Raw genomic sequence first — 6711 nt, 5'->3', positions numbered from 1 at the left:
ATGGTGCCTGTTCTATAAATTGTGTTAAAGAGGTTCACCATTATTTCAAGTGCGTCGTCGTCTATTAGTTTCAACAATTCTACAGGAATTTCATCTGGTCCTGCAGCTTTACTCCCTTTTGTGTTCCTTATAGCATATTCTACCTCGGTTTTTAGGATTTCAGGCCCTGTTGTGTCGTCTGTAGGTTCTGCCACTGCTATTTCTGGTCTTTCGTCTGCAAAAAGTTCTTCAATGTATTCTGTCCATCTTGCCAGTTTTTCATTTAAATCTGTAATTATTTTACCTTTTTTGCCCTTTACTATGAATGCTTGTTTTACTTTTTTACCTGTTATTTCCTTGATCTTTTTATGCAGTTCTCTTTGGCTTCCATCTTTAGATGAATGAGAACCCAGTTCTCTTTGGCTTCCATCTTTAGATAAATGTTATGATCAAATTAGATAAAAAAACACAGTATAAATGAAAAACTTAATCGCTTGAATTATCGCTATTATCATTTACGCCAGAACACATTGAGCATGTGAAGGTGGTATGCTCTGTGCAAATAGCAACATTGCAGCTAACACATCGTTCTTTTGACTTTTCTGTTCTTTCTTCTTGGACAAAATACACAAAATTCTGGAGGCGCTTTTTTATTTTGTTTAATCCAGGGCATATTTAAATATCTCCTCAAATATCTTAACTTAAATATCACTGTTTCGATCTTTAAGTCTCGGTAAATGTCTGCATTTGAAATGAACTTTTTGCAACCTTAGATTGAATCGCTTAAGTTTTGCTATGTTGCTACCTGCTGCTGTTCCCCACAGTTCAATCCCGTATGTCCAGATAGGCCGGATGATTCCTTTATACACTTATATTTTATTACATAATGATAAGGTAGATTTATGGCAGAGTAAGCAATAGTATTTTTCGAATTTTATTCCTAATTGCTCTCTCTTTATCCAGATGTGTGTCCTCCATGTTAGCCGCCTGTCAAGTTGTCATCCAAGATATTTTACAGTATCATTTTTAGGAATGTACTTGATATGCATTGGGATATTTGGTGTATCTTTGTGACATTTTCTTTGTCTGATCTTTATCTTCCATTTCTTAGGCCATATTTCAATTAAATGTATTTTTTGTTGTAATATTTCACCTGCTTGTATGGGATCTGGGTGTGTGACCAGAATTGCGGTGTCATTTATGAATGTAGCTATTGTGGATGCTTCTCTAATTGGGAAATCAGCTGTAAAGATTGTGTAGAGAATTGGTTCCAAGACGCTGCCTTCCGGGATCCCTGCATTTATGGTGTGGATGTTAGACATACTTTCTTCGTATCTTGCATAAAATAGTCTTTCTTCGAGGTATGATTTTAATATCGTGTACAATAATCCTGGATGCCAGAGCTTGTCAAATACTTGACTAATATCCAGGAAAATGGCATTGCAAACGCTCTTTTCCTGGAAGTATAAGTATAATGTTCTTTATATCAATAATCCGTCTCCTTGCAATGACTTTCTCTGCGACTTTAAATATATAACTGACGGTAATAGGCTGATGGGTCGGTAGAATGCAATGTCATGTGAAAATTTTCTTTTACTTTTTACTTAGTTAAGAGTTTCCCATTTGGGTAAATCGTTTATTTGATTAGGACTGTCCAAATATTCATAGATGTCGTTATTTTCGTTTGCCCTGTTTGTCCGTGGCTGAAATACCTTAGTTTGTAAGCGGCTTCTTAGTGTTTTGCAAAAGTGTCTGCTTTTTGCTGGTATGTCTTGACCCATTTTAAATCTTTGTTCTGATAAGTAGAATGTGGTTTTTTGGATGACTGAAGAGCGCTGCTTAAAAATATAAGGACCTTTATAGAGAATTTTGGACAAATATCAATAATCAAAGCACCCTGCTATCGGAAAACGACAAATTATCTAAGGAAACAAAACGGAAAAAATAACAGAAGCTGGAGCTGCTAGAAGATTACAAAACCAACACTATATAGCCTAAAGAGTACAATCAAAACTTGACTGTAGTGTTTAAAACATTTTTATAAATATGTCAATAAAATGCTAACTAGATTTTAAATTGATAAAGATTAGACGCCTGCTGTAGGCAGGACATCTAGTTGGAGCAAATGAAAGTTACCCTGCACGATGCATTTTATTGACGAAGCCAGAGGGAACTAGACGAAGAGGTAGGTTAAAATTGATATGAAGGGATAGTGTAGATGTGAATGCCATAAAGCTGCACAGAATAGGACTGAACGTAGGAATCAGCTTAGGAAGGTTGAGGCTCAACTCGGACAGTAGCATCAATGATGATGATGATGATAATGATGATATGTTAAATTGTGTTTTTAATTTTCTCTCTAATTAAACAATGATTTATTACATTTGACGTAATAACGGTTATCCAAATGATAAACAACTTTTTATCCCCATTTTTTAAATATTTACAAATAGTGTAGCTTTTTTGTAATTATTTGGTATATATTCTCATATGCTGTATATCTGTAATATCAATAAATATATACATCTAAAAATCTAAGTATTTATTTAAAAATTTTATCAGTTGTCTACGTTCAAAACCAAGCAATTCACACATTTTCTACAAAATAGGTAATAATCGCTCTATGGAAATGGCAAACTGCAGATATAATATCGCATACCATACAAAATAGTGCCCCGTATGTATTGATTTTAATGTTGCAGCGTACAATTTCGCTCCTTATGCCTCATGAATATTGGATCTTGTATTCGGTATGCGGATTCGCGCAACGCTCTTCAATAATAAACACGTTATATATAAGCAGGTGCGCCTCCTCCAGCAGGACACTTTTAGGGACGGAAAGAGCCAAAAGGGTTATTGAAAAAGAGACAAATATAATTATTTTTAAGGCACAATTGGTTATATAAAATACAAATCTATTTACCTTAAAGTAATACGAATTAAATCAAAGAAAATTATTATACTGTAAAGCCCGATATGGTTTTAGATACGGGATATCTATTGATGTGCAACCTTGTGATTTTTCACTACAAATATTCATTAGTTTACCAAATACAAATAATAATAATTAAAACATTGGTAAAAATCGGTTAATCAGAGAATTTATTTATGCAAGCCACTTGGATGAAACTTCGTCTACAGAAAAATTGGCGAACGATACGCCAGTTATACCTCATACAGAGCCTTATTTCTGGTGGTGGCGGCAAAGTGCTATGGAGTGGTATTGCTTGGGAAGGACATACCGAACTTGTGTAGGTGATTGGGCGAATGACGGCTAGCATTTACATTAAAAACATTTTAGAAAATCATACCATTTGTCGGCCATATCGGATATGACATATTCTTGCTAATGCACGTTGCCATGTCACTAGAATAGTGAGTGATTACCTTCATAAGATTCAATTTGAAAGATTTTATTGACCATCATTCAGCCCGGATTTAAACCTGATTGAGCATTTGTGGCCTTAAAATGACGCATTTGGAAAAGAAATCCTGTTTCTATGACACTAAAAGAGCTAAAAATTGCCGCATATGAAAAATTAAATGAAATTCCTCAAGCATATATTCAGGAATTAATTTAGAAGATTGCACGATGGTTACCAGCAGTACTCAACGCTCGAGGACGGTAAACTCGCTATTAATTTTATTGTTCTTTTAAACAGAACATTAAAATACGACGTCGTAAGTAATACTTAATTTCAAGCTATTTTTTGTTTGTATTCCAAAAATTTCAATTTTTAAGTAGTTAAATAAAGTATTCCTATCAGAAAAAAATATTTTATTTAAAGGGGAAGGTCTTATTATGTTCAAAACAATGTATAATCTCGTCTACTATAAATGTTATTGGTTTTTTGTTCCTTTTATCCTTCTTCTTCTTCTTCTTCTTTATAAGCAATTCTGCTTGTTCATTGGCGGATTAATACCTCTATGAAAGGTTGTCATTCCATCTTTTGCGCGGTCGTCCAACACTTCTTTTCCGATTGGTGACTTATCTCTTGCTATTTTGGCGACTCGGGTCTTCTCCATTCTGCTTCCATTCTTTTTTTCTAGTTTGTGTCCATTTATTTATACACTGTACATTTTCTTCTAATATCTTCACTTCTCTTTCGATCTCTCAGCGTATTTCCTGTAATTCTTCTCAGTACATATCTCCGCAGTTATACTGGCTTTATAAATTCTTGACTTCATCTCAGTGTTAATGTGTCTGTTTCGTCATATAGTTTAATTAAGACATCCTGCCAGTCTATTTGCTTGTTGTACTTGATCTCTCACTTCTTTATCCAGGTCTCCATAGCTAGACAGTGAAATTTTCAGGTATTTTGTTTCCATTACTTGTTCAATACTGATGCCATCAATTTCTATGTTACATCTAGTTGGTTCTTTGCTGACTACTATTGTTTTAGTCCTTTTGTCCAACTGTAGTAATTCCAGCTCAAAAGTATTCTGATGAAGTGAATATTTTTATTCGCTAACCATTCTTTTATTTTATATACTGTCCAGGAATTTGTTGGTTGCTTATTAAAAATTTCAGAATGGTATGGGGCATTATCCAAAACTGTAATAGATGGTTCATGTAAACGTGGAAGCAGTTTTTCCTTCAGCCATTTTTCTACAGAAACATGTTCTTTTTTTCACGCATTTTATATATAATGTCTCAAATTTCAAACTTACAACCCTCAGGAAGATTTTTAGTCTTAGTTGTTTGAAACAACAACTGACGAATCTTTTAGCCAAACATAACATAACAGTGGCTCACAAGCCAGCAACCTTTTAAATACATATTTCACTAAATTGTAAACACAAACCCCAAAGCTCAAAAAATCACATGTCGTTTACGAGATACCGTGTATTAACTGTGACGGTGTCTATATTGGGCAAACTAGTCAACTGCTTCAATCCAGAATTCGTTCTCACAAATATGACAATAACAACATCACTTAGCCCTTGAATTGTGCTGTGAAAACCAGTGGAACAAAATTGTTATATGCAGTGATGGTTTGGTGAAAGCAGGGGTATTAATTTATACAAATTACAACCAACAGTAGATTTAAAACAATTTTACAAAAATGTCACACTAAGCAGAATCACAGTGTCAACTGTCTTAAGATTAAAAGTAGATCATGGATGTTTTCCGAAACATCTACACAAAATAGGAGTTCTCCCAACAGACCGATGTGAGTGTGGAACTAGTATAGCTGATTTAAATCACATATTCTTCAACTGCCCACTACATCGTAATACAAGCACGTGGCTGCTAAAAGAATTGATAAAAGAGGGTTTAAGTACACCATTAAACGTAAATCTTCTATTAAGTAAAGACAATATAAAAATCTTTAAAATAATTATGATATTTCTTGTAAAAATTAAATTAAAGGTATAAGTGTAAAATTGATCGTATGCGTGAACATTTCCTTTGTATGTTTACCATATATGTTGCCCACCTAGCTAACCGTGGTTTATGTCTTGTTTGTTACAATAAAGCCGTTCTGATGAATCCCTGAGCGTGAAAAGTGTCCTCCTTGTACAATCCTGTATGAATAAATACTAATATTTATATGTAATTAGGTGGCTAAAGGTTTCAAGCCAAAGCCAATATAAAAAAAACAACATCACTTCGCTCCCAAAACATTAGAATGACAAGAAGCATATATTTGACTTTGAAATAATCAAAATTTTAAAAACCGAGCTAAACAAAAAGAAGAGGGAAATATACGGATCAATAGATATAAAAAGAACCGCAATCAATGACAAAAAAGGTACACAGAACCTAAATAAAATATATTTCAATCTGATTTAAATAATAATAAATATAACACCATAAAAGACTCTTAAAGTTATAACATATCTCCACTTCATCTTTTTCTAAATCACCAACATTACGCCCATATAAAAATAATTATATATTAATGACTGTAAACCATAAGACATCAGATATCAATTTTTTACTTCTGTCAATTTATTAATGCCAGTGTCCCGTTTTACGTTTTGGTAAGTTTTTGTTATATATTTTACAATAACCTTTTGTTTCTAATCTTGTACATTTTAGCATCTTGACAAAGGCAAGAGTTACCTGCCGAATCGTTGATTTCAATGGCATAATAATTATAGTTCCAAATTTAATATTACTTATTGAACCTAAACCCAAAAAATACTAATTTTTACTAGTATTTGAAAATTTAACATAGAAATTTATTTTTAGCAAATAACTATATAAAAATGCAAATTCAACAAAGGCGGTCTAAAACTTTCTTTTCTTTATCCCTAAGCTCACTCTTTATGTTAAATAGCGAAAGTCAGGTAAAAATACCAGAAATTGGTTTTTTATGCAAATATCCCAAAGTCCTTGTGTATTTAAAGAAAAAAATCAACAAAAGAAATTTACTTTTGTCCTTCTAACACTGAGATCAAAAGGATGCATTGATGAATTGGCATATTTTTGAGAAAACCATTCAGGTTCTAGGTCGAATTATTTGTAGCCATATTTTAAATATATACACATGAAGAGTACACTTTTGTTTATCCACTAAAACAAGAAATTATTTATAGAATTTACTAGTAGTGCAGGGTAACTATCAATCTTTATTTATTGCAAACTGAATACACTAAAACAAATAATATGATTAAAAAAGCTTAGTATATAGCAAATAGAATGAAATGAATGAAAGAAATTTGAGATGAAACTAACAGCCGGCGTACCGCAAGGTTCCGTACTAGGCCCAACGTTGTGGAATG

This window comes from Diabrotica undecimpunctata, chromosome 8 (genome assembly GCF_040954645.1).
Source record: "Diabrotica undecimpunctata isolate CICGRU chromosome 8, icDiaUnde3, whole genome shotgun sequence".
NCBI classification, from domain to species: domain Eukaryota; kingdom Metazoa; phylum Arthropoda; class Insecta; order Coleoptera; family Chrysomelidae; genus Diabrotica; species Diabrotica undecimpunctata.
This window is presented reverse-complemented; position numbering follows the sequence as displayed.